This window comes from Cherax quadricarinatus, chromosome 28 (assembly GCF_038502225.1).
Source record: "Cherax quadricarinatus isolate ZL_2023a chromosome 28, ASM3850222v1, whole genome shotgun sequence".
NCBI classification, from domain to species: Eukaryota; Metazoa; Arthropoda; class Malacostraca; order Decapoda; family Parastacidae; genus Cherax; species Cherax quadricarinatus.
Window position 1 is genome coordinate 19,924,950 of NC_091319.1, and position 15,971 is coordinate 19,940,920.

A 15,971-nucleotide genomic window follows, 5' to 3' on the forward strand; every position below is an offset into this window, starting at 1 on the left:
CTGTATCTCTCACTCCAGTAGGTTATAGTAGGGTGTATATTTGGGATTAGGCTTTAAAATATCTTCCCTATATATATATTTTTTTTTCAACAAGTTATCCATCTCCCACAGAGGCAGGGTGACCCAAAAAGAAAATACTTTAATCATCATTCAACACATTCACCTCACTCATACATAATCACTGTTTTTGCAGAGGTGCCCAGATACAACAGTTTAGAATCATATAAAAAGATACTTCCAAACTGCCAATATCCCAAACCCCTCCTTTCAAGTGCAGGCATTGTACTTCCCATTTCCAGTACTCAAGTTCTGCTATATAAAAATAACCGATTTCCCTGAATTCCCTGTAATATTATCAGATATTTCTCTCTTTCTTTGCATCAGAGTACATTTCAAGTTGTTTGAAACATTCCCAGTAGTTTGCATGCTTTATTGGCTCCTTTCAGGCAGTATGCAGTTTATCTTTTCCAGGGTTGATATATCTACTGCTTTGAACAGAGTTTTCAGCACTGAACTGTATTCTCAGTGAAACAGCATTGGCATTTTTTCCTCTCGTTTAGAAAGTTCTCATTATCATCCCTGACATTTTTCTAGCTTATGCAGCATTTTTCTTGCTGTGTTCTCTGATAGATAAATCACTGTTATTATACCCAAGGCCTTTATATGTTATTTTTTGTTCTGTGAAATGGTTCTCCCATGTTTTGTACCATTGCATCCTTTGAGTCCTTTATTCTTTCCATAGCTAAGCAGTTGCAATTTGTCACTATTAAGCGTTATATTTTCTACAGCTGAATGCAAGATTTTGTTGAAGTCTGCTTGTAAATTTTCCATGTCTAATACAAAACCAACTTTTGTGCTTATTTTTGTGTTGTTCACAAATGATAAGACAAAGCTGTGACTAGTATTCACTCTGTCTATGCCTGCTATGACAATAAGGAATGGTAAAGGTGCCAGGACTGTTCCTTGGGGAGCTGAATTTTTACTTTGCAAAGGTCAGAATTTTCTTGATTTTCTACAGTGCGACTCTGTCTTCTTTTCATTAGGAAATTTGATATTTATTTTACAATTTTTTTTTTTTTGATAGAAGTGTTGATGTCTTTTTATTCCTGTCTCATAAACACAGAAGATAACAGGCATATCTTGCTACTTTTACTTAAAATTAGGTCACACTACACATGTATGTACACTTTTATATATACAGTAGGGCCCCGCTTTACGGCGTTCCGCTAATACGGCGATGTCAAATTATGACCAAAATTTACTATATGGCAAGCAGTCTTTCAAATATGGCACGCCCCACCTGGTTTGTTTACATTTTCCGTGACCACATCTATTATGTCTGGAAACCTCCAAAATTTGAAGTGTTTTACAGTTATTGCATATTTTATAAGTACTCTGATAATTAAACTTATGTGTACCTGTACCTAAATATATGTATACACTGTGCTGGTGTGCAGGTACACATTAAAATCGCTAAGTCTCTCTACTTATGACGCCAATAGTACGTAACAATCATCACTCTTGGACACATTAAGTGTCTTATTTAACATTAATATAGACATTTTAATTAATCCATCTACGATATTTTCCTCAAAATTATATAAGAAACACATTACATAGCATATAAACATGATACATACACTCGCAGAATAAAAATTGATGTAAATATGAGATTTGTTTACAAAGCGGCTGTGTAGGTAGTGTCGGAAGAATTACGTTTTCTCTAGTCAAACACTGGGGGATAACTGTAAAAAAATATTACTTTCTTATGCCTTGACTCTATATATAGCAATTCACGACCCTTGTGGGTTTAGCGCTTTTTTATTATGATAATAATATCTTCATTCACTCTAAAAATGGTGTGCTGCATGAGAATGGGAGTGTAGCTGTTTGTTTATTCTGTACTAACTTGTAGAACTTGTACACAGTGTAAGAGTACAGTGGACCCCCGGTTAACGATATTTTTTCACTCCAGAAGTATGTTCAGGTGCCAGTACTGACCGAATTTGTTCCCATAAGAAATATTGTGAAGTAGACTAGTCCATTTCAGACCCCCAAACATACACGTACAAACGCACTTACATAAATACACTTACATAATTGGTCACATTCGGAGGTAATCGTTATGCGGGGGTCCACTGTATTTGTATTGTGAGGTAATTATTATTAATAAAAAAATATTGTGAGGTAAAAGTTTTACAAACTCTTACAAATGTATGTGAATGAACTAAAAGCAGACACATATTAATACGCATTTATTGCGCCTGACAAAGTGATCACCCACTACCTGTTCAGTTTGTGCTCTTACATTGTCTGAACTCTGTTTACTCTTTCATTAACTAGTTGGCTCTCATTGACGATTGCGTCTAAGCTTAGCTGTGATAAAAAGAGGAGTCGTAAGCCTCTTGCTTTAAGTGCCAAGTTAGAGGATGATGGTGTGCCATTCTGATTTTATTCAATAAACACCCTGCCACTTACCTCTCACACATTAATATTTTAAGGTAAGTAATAAGTGTACTCTGTGTGTATCTTACCTTTTATTGTGTTTTTAATGCCTATTTCTATTGCTAACTTAATATAAGTTAGTGTAAACTTGTTGTCTGGTATTTATTGCATATTTTATATGTGCTCTGATAATAATACTTGTGGACTTGTGTGGTAGCCGGGTGGAGGGATAACATTACGTTTCCTCTGGTCAGGCACCAGAGAAAACGTGCATGAATCTGCATTTGGCCCAGCCACTCCCCCACTCCGCTTTTGTTTACAATTTTTGGCATGAATTATTCGTTACTTCTCCCTTCATTTGTGATGGCATCTAAAGGTAGTTGTTAGAAACAATTAATTTCAGTGAACAAGGTATGTCGGTGCTAATAATATGGCTCTGGGCCACAGTGTAGGTAGCCGGTAGGTGTAGCCCAGGCGGGCTACACCACATTAACCATCTTCCACATCTCGGGCACAACACCAGTAAGGATGGACACATTAAACAAACTTGTTAATGGCTGACTAAGTTCCATCTTGCATTCTTTAAGTACCCTGGAAAACAACTCGTCAGTTCCCGGGGACTTATTTTGCATTAGTTTATCTATCTGTTTGATAACCATGTCCTTCGTGACAGTAATATAAGTTTACAATATAGGTAGTATGGGGGTTGAAGAGGGGTGGGACAGTTTTAAAAAGGCAGTGTTAGAATGCAGAGCAGAAGTTTGTGGTTATAGAAGGGTGGGTGCAGGAGGAAAAAGGAGTGATTGGTGGAATGAGGTAAAGAGTATGATAAAACCAAGAAAGGTCATATATGAGAGACTTTTCCAGAGCAAAAGTGATATAAGAAAGGTGGAGTTATATAGAGAGTAAAAGAGAGTGGTGAAGGAGTGCAAAAGGAGAGAAATGAAAGAATGGGTGAGGCTCTGTCAACAAATTTTGCTGAGAGTAAGAAAAAAATTTGGAGTGAGATAAATAAGTTACAAAAGCCTAGGGAATGAATGGATTTGACATTTAAAAACAGAATAGGGAAGTTAGTAGATGGGGAGTTGGTGGAATTGGGAATATTTTGAGGAACTGTTAAATGTTGATGAAGAGAAGGAGGCAGTAATTTCATGTACTGGCCAGGGAGGTATAACATTTTGTAGGAGTAAAGAGCCAGATGTGAATACTAAAATGGTATACAATACTGACAGGTTGGTATGTAAGACACATGGGCAACAGTTAGGCAACTTTATTGCCTAACTGTTGCCCATGTGTCTTATCTACCAAGAGCCAGATGTGAGTTGGGAAGGTGCATGAGGCATTAAGTAGAATGAAAGGGAGTAAAGCAGCCAGAACTGATGGGATCATGACAGAAATGCTAAAGCAGGGGGGATATAGTGTTGGAGTGGTTGGAACTTTTGTTCAATAAATGTTTGAAAGAGGGGAAGGTACCTCGGGACTGGCAGAGTGTGTGTATAATTCCTTTATATAAGGGAAAAGGGGACAAAAGAGATCGTAAAAATTATAGGGGAATAGGTTTACTGAGTATTCCAGGTAAAGTGTATGGTAGGGTTATTATTGAAAGAATTGGAGGTAAGACAGAGAGCAGGATTGCAGATGAACGGGTAGGGGATGTGTAGATAAAGTGTTTACATTGAAGCATATAAATGAGCAATTTTTTTTTTTCTCAACAAGTCGGCTGTCTCCCACCGAGGCAAGGTGACCCAAAAAGAATGAAAATCCCCAAAAAGAAAATACTTTCATCATCATTCAACACTTTCACCTCACTCATACATAATCACTGTCTTTGCAGAGGCGCTCAGATACGACAGTTCAGAAGTCCCTCCAAACTGTCAATATCCCAAACCCCTCCTTTAAAGTGCAGGCATTGTACTTCCCATCAGTTTCCCTAAATCCCTTCACTAAATATTACCTTGCTCACACTCCAACAGCTCATCATGTCTCAAAAACCATTCGTCTCCATTCACTCCTATCTAACATGCTCACACACACTGGAAGTCCAAACGGTATAGATCGAAAACCAAAACCTTGTCATTGTGGTAGCATACAAACCTCCAGATGCAACTTCCCAGCAATTCCAGGAGCAGCTTGAAAAAATTGACCACTCTCTGGAAAATTTCTCAACTCCTGCCCCAAACATCTTACTACTAGGAGATTTCAACCTGAGACACCTAAAATAGAGGAGTATAGCAAACAATGTTTTAGCAGAGATCACCTGGGAGGCAGCTCAGATGAAAATTCACACACACACGAACTATTAAATCAATGCAACAAATTCACCTTAACTAGAAAATACACTGCACCTCATCTTCACTAACAATGACGATCTGATACGTAATATAACTGTATCAAAGACAATTCACTCAGATCACAACATAATAGAGGTACAGACATGTATGCACAGGGCTCCAGACCAGCAAAATGTGAGCACTCATGAAGGTCTCTTCATGAAATTCAGTTTCAATAAAAACATACAATGGGATCAAGTAAACCATGTCCTAAATGAAACAAGCTGGAAAGATATCCTAAACAACACAGATCCGAACATTTGCCTGAAAAAATGAATTCTGTGGTTCTTGAGATCTGCTCAAGACACATTCCATTCAGAAAAAGAAAGAGAAGATGTAAACTAGAAAGAGAGAGAGAGTCCCTATACAGATGAAGGTGAAGAGTCACAGACCTGCTAAGTGGGGTCAATATATCTGAAATACAAAGGGAGGCACTAGTCAATGAAATTGCAAATATCGAACTTAAGCTGAAGGAATCTTACCTGGAGTTTACCTGGAGAGAGTTCCGGGGGTCAGTGCCCCCGCGGCCTGGTCTGTGACCAGGCCTCATAGTGGATCAGGGCCTGATCAACCAGGCTGTTACTGCTGGCTGCACACAATCCAACGTACGAGCCACAGCCCGGCTGGTCAGGTACCAACTTTAGGTGCTTGTCCAGTGCCTGCTTGAAGACAGCCAGGGGTCTATTGGTAATCCCCCTTATGTATGCTGGGAGGCAGTTGAACAGTCTTGGGCCCCTGACACTTATTGTGTTGTCTCTTAATGTGCTAGTGACACCCCTGATTTTCATTGGGGGGGATGTTGCATCGTCTGCTGAGTCTTTTGCTTTTGTAGTGAGTGATTTTCGTGTGCAAGTTCGGTACTAGTCCCTCTTAAGATTTTCCAGGTGTATATAAGCATGTATCTCTCCCGCCTGCATTCCAGGGAGTACAGGTTCAGGAAATTCCAGTGTTCCCAGTAATTGAGGTGTTTTATAGGAGACAAGAATCACAGGAAGAACTAAAAACTGTAACGGAAATTTAAAAAAAAAAATACTTCTCTTATGCCAAATCTAAGGGAAAAACAGCATCCAGTATTGGGCCACTGCTTAGGCAGGATGGGACATACACAGATGATAGCTGAGAAATAAGTGAGATACTAAAGTCCCAATAGGACTCAGTGTTCAGCAAGCCACTGCCCACTCTAAGGGTCGATAATCCAAATGAATTCTTTATGAACAAAACCCAAAATTTCGTCACCCCAAAAATCTTGGTTATTATTATAACTCCACAAGACTTTGAAGAGGCAATTAATGACATGCCCATGCACTCTGCCCCAGACACAGATTCGTGGAACTCCGTGTTCATCAAGAATTGCAGGAAGCCCCTATCACGTGCCTTCAGCATTTTATGGAGAGGGAGCATGGACACAGGGGTCATCCCACACACACTAAAAACAACAGACATAGCCCCACTCCACAAAGGTGGCAGTAAAGCAATTGCAAAGAACTACAGACTGGTAGCACTAACATCCCATATCATAAAAATCTTTGAGAGGGTTCTAAGAAGCAAGATAGCTACCACCTAGATACCCATCAATTACACAACCCAGGGCAACACCAGTTTAGAGCAGGTCGCTCCTGCCTGTCCCAGCTACTGGACCACTATGACAAGGTCCTGGATGCTGTAGAGGGTAAACAAAATACATATGTAGTATACACAGACTTTGCAAAAGCTTTCGACAAGTGTGACCATGGTGTAATAGCACACAAAATGCGGGATAAAGGAATAACGGGAAAAGCTGGTAGATGGATCTACAACTTCCTGACAAATAGAAGACAGAGTAAAAGTCCCAGGCAGCCACGGTAAAAAGCTCTGTTCCACAAGGCACAGTACTCGCTCCCATTCTATTACTCATCCTCATTTCTGACATAGAGATGTAAGCCATAGCTCCGTGTCTTCCTTTGCGGATGACAGCCGGATCACCATGGCAGTGACTATTGAAGACACCGTGAGACTCCAAGCGGACATCAACCAAATCTTCGAATGGGCCACTCAAAACAATACGAAGTTCAGCAAGGAGAAATTTCAACTACTCAGATATGGAAAACTTGAAGAAGTTAAATATGTATCAGGGTATACCACAAATTCTAAGCATACAATAGAGCAGAAAAGTAATGTGAAGGACCTGGGAGTGATAATGTCAGAGGATCTCGCCTTCAAAGACAACAATGCATCTACCTCATCCGCTAGGAAAATGATAGGATGGATAATGAAACCTTCAAAACTAGGGATGCCAAGCCCATAATGATTCTCTTCAAATCACTTGTGCCCTCTAGGTTGGAATACTGCTGTACACTAACGGCCCCCTTCAAGGCTGGCGACATTGCAGACCTGGAGAGCGTACAAAGAGCTTTCACGGCACACACAAGTGCGATAAGGCACCTAAACTACTGGGAACGGTTGAAGGTCCTTGATCTGTGTTTCCTCGAACACAGGCGAGAGAGATACATGATAATACGTATACACTTGGAAGGTCCTGGAGGGATTGGTACCAAACCTGCACTCGAAAATCACTCCATATGAAAACAAAAGACTCGGCAGAAGATGCAACATTCCCCCAATGAAAAGCAGGGGCACCACGAGTACACTGAGAGACAACACAGTAAGTGTTCGGGGCCTAAGACCATTCAGTTCCCTCCCAGTATACATAAGGGGGATTACCAATAGACCCCTGGCTGCCTTCAGGGGGCCTAGTCTCTAGCCCCTGAGCTTCTTTATTTTTCGTTCGATTTCTTTCATTTTTTTTTGTACGTAAAGAAGCACCTTTCCATTTTAATGTGACCAAGTTTCAATAAAATAGCTCAACAAACAACTGAGAAAAAAATTATTTACCAATAATCATACATATTACACTGTATTTTCGTAATGGGACTTGAAGAAGCTGTTTTGGCATTATCTACGCATAAAACAATGCTAAACTGTATTCATACTGTTTAACTTTACTGTAATTTATCCTATCTTCATTCTTAAAAAAAATAAAGTTTGTATGGTTTTGACATTCAGCCAAATATCTGACTTTTGCCCTCACACAAATCAAAAACAAGTTATGATATCTCAAAATGATAACCACCAGCTTGTAAAACAATCTTTCCTTTATGTTGTTTGTGAATTTCATTGCATTCCTATCATTATTAATGACAGAAAGTCAATAGTATATATGTGAATAACTTACTTCCGAGATAATCCGCGAAACAGTCGGACCACCGATTTTTTTTTCTCGAGAAAATAGCATTTTTCTCAGTTTTATAGTGCATTACGAGTGTATATCATAGTTACCCCTTTCCGTTTGGAGGTGATAGGAGGAGAATGGTAAGCCCATCCCTAGCTAAGGAATATTATATCCAGAGGGACCGCTCGAAGTATATGCCATATATTATTCATTCTGGAGTATTTACCATATTTCTTTGTTATTTATATTGTTTATTATGTCATATTAGATCAATTGTGATAGATAAATAAGCCGTAGAAGCGATAATAGCGTTATATTGAAGCATATTCCCCGGCTATCCCGAGACTGGAATTTCTGCTGACGTAAGCAAGATATTCCCAGAAGGTTCCTGATTGGCTGTTAGTCTACGTATGAATCCCGCCCACTTTCTTATGATGCAAAATCGTCAATTATTATATTAGAAAAAATAATACAATAAATACACGAAAAAATGAAAATTGACAACAAGTGAGCAGACTTGCCGCGGGTGGTGACGTCACCCTAGGTGTTTTAAATGACTTTAATTCCTTGTAGGAATGTCGTAGAACAATGATTCTTGTACCAGTGTGTTGCCAGAGAGTAAAGCTATTTTTAAGAACATAAGAACACAAAATCCTTCATCCCAGCCCCAGGAAAACACACACACTGCCTCCTACTCCTAGTTCCTAGGCCTTTTGTGTATCCATATGCTCTCGCGCTACCGTCCACAGGATGGATATGGGGTGCACAATAAACTAGCCACTTCGGTGGCAAAATCTAATCTAATCTCCTATCCTTCAAGCAGAATGCCCTATCCATGTACCTAATCTGGCTATCCCCAACAACAATGATTTTACCTTCCTTGGCGACGTCCGTCGTGATGTTCCAGAAGGTGTAGTAGCACTACACCTTTACTTATGGAATTCGTCAAGACGTTCTCGATGGTCTTCGTTGGGGTTTCTAGGGATGTCTCGCTCACGTCTGCCAATGCTTCCTTGGTGCTCGTTGTGGCATTCCCAGTAGAACACCCACATTCGTCAGGTAGCACCGGAAATGGGTTGGAAGTTTCCACAGTAGTCTTTTGGTTTCTCGTTGTTTCTACCTCTCCAACAGTCTTCTTGATCCTCAGCTTGGTTCCATGTTGCCCGGCCACTGACCAAGTTCCCCTCTTAACCTGGGGACTCACAACAGGAGGATTACTACGAATCCTCTTGTTCTCCTCCGTTAATCGCCGTATCTCCAGCTAAGCAGCCCTAAGCTCTTCTTTCAGCTGCTGATAAAGTTGCTCAAGAGAGGGTATCCTGGTTCAGATTCACAGAGAGCACATGTGCAACTCTTGTTTAATTTATCAACGTGTCGGTTCTCTGAACCATTCATCTACAATCCTGTCAGACACTGCAACTTCTTGGGATCTTAATACTTGGGAATTCTTCGCTTGCCTAACCATTGGGCACGACCTACTTCCACAGTGGACAAATGTGACACCACCTTCCGACAGTATTTAAGTCTCCGCACTGTCGCTTGATCTTCAGATAGTTCCTGACTATGGAACTGAACTTCTCCAGGCCGAGGGACTGACAACCTCAAATTCTACGACTTTAAGGGTGATGGACTGATTACATCGTCTTCACATCTCTACTGTTCCTGCCTACTTTCTGTATTCGACTGAAGAAGCCTACTGTATAGGCGAAACGTTTCGGAATAAAGTTGTCTAACTGTTGCATATGTGTCTTACCTAACAACCTGTCGGTATTGTATACCATTTTGATGTTCAATCGCCGTATCTCCAGCTTAGCAACCCTAGGCTCCACTTTTAGCTGCTGGTAGAGTTGCTCAAGAGAGGGCATCCTGGTTCAGATTCACAAAGAGCACACAAACAAGTCTTCACAGAGCTAAGTACAGGTCACCACTGTTCATTTTGGTCTCTCAACCAATTGGAAGTGAGCAGAAACTAATTTCCGCACACTTAAGTGCCTTGAATCAACACTAATCGCTGTTTCTAATACAATTAAACAAAACAAAACAAATGCAGCTTCATCATCTCTGAAGTCTTGGCAAGAATCCTTCTGAAAACAGTAAAACCCTGCCATCACATAGTCTCTCCTGCTAATACTACACAAGCACATTACAGAGGATGAACACTGAAACAGGCCTTCTCTAATCCAACCTCCAATAGAAATATTTATCTAACCTATTTTATGCTACCCAAGTAATAGCTTTTATATCCTTTTACTCATGTGCAAGTTAATTGTTCTACCATATTGTATTGCTACTACAACTTATATCACTACTACTGCTACTACTGCTTATATCACTACTACTACAACTCATATCACTACTACTACTACTACTAAGAACATAAGAAAGGAGGAACACTGCAGCAGTTCTGCACACAGTAGTCAGACGTACGTGGACAGACACATAAGTGACATCGATACTCAACTTGATCTCATCCAGGACACCATTACACAAGCAGTGAACACCGCCATACCTTCAAACCCTCACTCAGGACAAGAAGACTAATTATCTGCTACCACAACCGCTTCCTCTGCAACACATATAAATTTAATCAAGTCCGATTAGATCTCACTTACCTTAGAAACAACATTCTACACAGCCTAGACCAAGACCACAACAACCAATCGTCACAACTCATACAACAAGTGGACAAACAGCATATTAAAAACACTAAAGCCTTCTTGTGGAAAATATTGTATATATTTTCCAGAAATACAGTAGTTATATGTAAATAGATGGCCATACTGTATTTAATAAAAATTATGTTATAAAAAATGGGAAGCTGCGCCTGCACAGAGAGACTCGCCATTGTTTTTTGAATTGAGTAACAAACGTTAGTGAATATTGGGAAGAATTTTCGTGCTCTAGAGGTAAAATTGGGCTGACATCTCTCAAATAGGAGCTGTGGAAAATACTGTATATTTTCTGGAAATACGGTAATTTATAGGTAAATAGATGGCCTATATTGTATTTGATAAAAATTGTTATCGAAAATGGGAAACCCTGTGCCTGCGCAGACGAGACTCGCCATTGTGGTTTGAATGAGCCAAGAAAACGTTAGTAAAAATGGGAAGAATTTTCGTGCTCTAGAGGTTAAAATTGGGCTGACACCTCTCAAATAGGAGCCAAAATTGTTGGATGTGCATTCCTGCATAACTTGAGATATCAGGCAACTGGACAAGACAGCTCCAGGAACCTCAGATAAGTTTATTTATGTTTATAACTCTGGCCAATGTTATTTTCATGGATAGACAGTGAGGTTTTCTGAGTATGATACACCTTGATCTCCAGTCAAATTGGTGAGTGATTTTAAGATATTCTCCTTCTGTTATATAAACGTGTATATATATAATCCTTTATTAATTTAATATACAGTCCACCAAATATTATTTATCAGAATTCTTGTTGATGCATCTTTCATTTGTAATTAATAGGTCTAGAGCAACTTGTGGATAAGACAGTGGTAGGTATCGAAGGGGGACATTTTTGCGACCTAGGTGTCCCAAATTCCTACTTGTCTATGTAACTGATAAATAATAATTATCTTTGTTATCATTTACTGTTATGTACATAATGAGTTGCATTCAGATAAATGCAATTTTCCACAGGAGCCGAAATTGTTGAATGTGCATTCCTGCATAACTTGAGATATCAGGCGACTGGACAAGACAGCTCCAGGAACCTCAGATAAGTCTTATGTTGTAACTCTGGCCAGTGTTATTTTCATACACCCCGTCAACTAACTACACGAATACCACCTGGTGGTTCACACTTACACTCACTCACTCATTTGACCATAAACAGAAATATTAATCTCAATCTTAAAATAATGAATCCTGTGATACTCCAATACTGAAACTATGTACTGTGCCAAAACAAAAGCATTCACATTGCTAAACTCACAAACTAGTATTTAGTCACTTAGCCATAATACCAACTTACCTCATAATTTGTAATATTTTACAATTAAGAATAAAACTAAGTCTGCCCGAAATGCCTAGCCATGCTAAGCGTTCTAGTGGTACACTCTGTAATCACTATTTTACTACATGTAAACCACACAATAACCAAATTTCTGTAAACTCAGCATTGTAATCCTTATAGAGAATAAACTTTGAATTTGAATTTGAATTTGAATAGATAAACAGTGAGGTTTTCTGAGTATGATACACATTAATCTCCAGTCAAATTGGTGAGTGACATTAAGATATTCTCCTTCTGTTATGTAAATGTGTGCATAGATAATCACTTATTAATTATAATATACAGTACACAAATTTATATATTTACCAGAATTCCTGGTGATACATATTTCATTTGTAATTAATAGGTCTAGAGCAACTTGTGGATATGACAGTGGTAGGTATCGAAGGGGGGCATTTTTTGTGACCTAGGTGTCCCAAATTCCTACTTGTCTATGTAACTCTGATAAATAATAATTATCTTTGTTATCATTTACTGTTATGTACATAATGAGTTACATTCAGATAAATGCAATTTTCCACACTTCTGGAACTTTATAAAAAAAATCAGAGGCACAACTCCCACCAACAAATTCAAACACATTACCCACAACAATACACACGTCTCAGACCCGCAGGCTGCTACTAACATCTTCAAACACATCTGGGAGAACATCTTCCACCCTCACCCACCTCACCCTAACGTTATTCAACACATTCAGAACATAGAACACTGCACACACACAAACAACAACAGATAGCCACATCTGGACTCTCTTACCTCCTCCCAAGAACTTGACACTCCTTTCACCAACACAAACATTAAAACTCTCCTCAGACACCTTCCTCCCAAGGCTCCTGGTGCCTCTGGCCTAAACAATATTATCCTAAAACACCTTCCTGACTCTATCATTACTGCCTACACAAACCTCCTCAATGCCTCCCTTGCCTCTGGATACTTCCCTTCCCTCTTCAAAGCTGCTACTGCTATCCTCCTTCCTAAACCCAAAAAAGACCACTCTGATCCTAGAAACTATCGCCCAATCAGCCTCCTCGAAACTTTAGGAAAACTCTTTGAAAAACTCATCAACCATCGCCTTCGCAGATACCTGGAACACAACTCTCTACTTTCTGATGGCCAGTTCGGCTTCAGAACACACAGATCCACACAGGATGCCATTAACATCATTCTCAACTACATCCACATAAACACAAAACAAAGAAACAGGACAGCCCTGGTTGCAAAAGACGCTGAAAAAGCTTTTGACACTGTCTGGCACGAAGGGCTCAAATACAAACTCTTCACTAACTTTAACCTGCCTCTCACTACTCATAAACTCCTCTGCAACTTCCTAGACGGCCGTACCATGAGAATCAAATTCCAAGGCTGTTACTCTGACTACTTCACACTAAATGCTGGAGTACTCCAGGGATCTGTCCTCTCCCCTGCTCTCTACATTTTATACACTAACGACATTCCAACACCTGTATACCAAAACTCCATCACACTAGCCTATGCAGACGACATTACACAACTCATCATTCACGCCAATATAGATACATGACAGTGTCTTCCATTGCAGACACTGCAAGGCTCCAGGCGGACATCAACCAAATCTTTCAGTGGGCTGCAGAAAACAATATGAAGTTCAACGATGAGAAATTTCAATTACTCAGATATGGTAAACACGAGGAAATTAAATCTTCATCAGAGTAAAAAACAAATTCTGGCCACAAAATAGAACGAAACACCAACGTCAAAGACCTGGGAGTGATCATGTCGGAGGATCTCACCTTCAAGGACCATAACATTGTATCAATCGCATCTGCTAGAAAAATGACAGGATGAATAATGAGAACCTTCAAAACTAGGGAGGCCAAGCCCATGATGACACTCTTCAGGTCACTTGTTCTATCTAGGCTGGAATATTGCTGCACACTAACAGCACCTTTCAAGGCAGGTGAAATTGCTGACCTAGAAAATGTACAGAGAACCTTCACGGCACGCATAACGGAGATAAAACACCTCAATTACTGGGAGCGATTGAGGTTCCTAAAACTGTATTCCCTGGAATGCAGGCGGGAGAGATACATGATTATATACACCTGGAAAATCCTAGAGGGACTAGTACCGAACTTGCACACGAAAATCACTCACTACGAAAGCAAAAGACTTGGCAGACGATGCAACATCCCCCCAATGAAAAGCAGGGGTGTCACTAGCACGTTAAGAGACCATACAATAAGTGTCAGGGGCCCGAGACTGTTCAACTGCCTCCCAGCATACATAAGGGGGATTACCAACAGACCCCTGGCAGTCTTCAAGCTGGCACTGGACAAGCACCTAAAGTTGGTTCCTGACCAGCCGGGCTGTGGCTCGTACGTTGGTTTGCGTGCAGCCAGCAGCAACAGCCTGGTTGATCAGGCTCTGATCCACCAGGAGGCCTGGTCACAGACCGGGCCGCGGGGGCGTTGATCCCCGGAACTCTCTCCAGGTAAACTCCAGGTAAACACTCACACACAAAACACAAAATGAGGTCGACAGGATAGCCATCTGGGAACAAAAATGGAGGATCAAAACCAATGCAGCTAAATCCAGCATTACATATTTTAACTACAGGAAACGTGATCCTCCATTACCTGTCGAGCTCAAAACAGCTGACATCCGCACTTAAGATAAGATAAGATTTCGTTCGGATTTTTAACCCCGGAGGGTTAGCCACCCAGGATAACCCAAGAAAGTCAGTGCGTCATCGAGGACTGTCTAACTTATTTCCATTGGGGTCCTTAATCTTGTCCCCCAGGATGCGACACACACCAGTCGACTAACACCCAGGTACCTATTTGCTGCTAGGTGAACAGGACAACAGGTGTAAGGAAACGTGTCGAAATGTTTCCACCCGACATAATGAGATTAGTCACGAGGGAGCATTCACCAAATTCAACTTCAATAACAAAAACATAAAGTGGGACCAAGTAAACCAAGTCCTAACCGATATAAGCTGGGAAGATATACTAAGCAACACAGACCCCAACTTATGCCTAGAACAGATTAACTCGGTAGCACTCGATGTATGCACAAGGCTTATTCCTCTAAGAAAAAGGAGGAGTAGATGTAAAACAGAAAGAGACAGGCGCTCCCTTTACAGGCGACGGAAAAGAATAACAGAGCGGCTAAAAGAGGTCAATATATCTGAAATGCGTAGGGAGACACTGGTCAGAGAAATAGCAAGCATCGAACTTAAGCTAAAAGAATCCTTTAGGAGTCAGGAATCGCGGGAAGAACTAAAAGCCATAAATGAAATCGAAAGAAACCCAAAGTATTTCTTCTCCTATGCCAAATCAAAATCGAGAACAACGTCCAGTATTGGGCCCCTACTTAAACAAGATGGGTCCTACACAGATGACAACAAGGAAATGAGTGAGCTACTCAAGTCCCAATATGACTCAGTTTTTAGCAAGCCGCTAACCAGACTGAGAGTCGAAGATCAAAATGAATTTTTTATGAGAGAGCCACAAAATTTGATTAACACAAGCCTATCCGATGTTATCCTGACGCCAAATGACTTCGAACAGGCGATAAATGACATGCCCATGCACTCTGCCCCAGGGCCAGACTCATGGAACTCTGTGTTCACCAAGAACTGCAAGAAGCCCCTATCACGAGCCTTTTCCATCCTATGGAGAGGGAGCATGGACACGGGGGTCGTCCCACAGTTACTAAAAACAACAGACATAGCCCCACTCCACAAAGGGGGCAGTAAAGCAACAGCAAAGAACTACAGACCAATAGCACTAACATCCCATATCATAAAAATCTTTGAAAGGGTCCTAAGAAGCAAGATCACCACGCATCTAGAAACCCATCAGTTACACAACCCAGGGCAACATGGGTTTAGAACAGGTCGCTCCTGTCTGTCTCAACTATTGGACCACTACGACAAGGTCCTAAATGCACTAGAAGACAAAAAGAATGCAGATGTAATATAT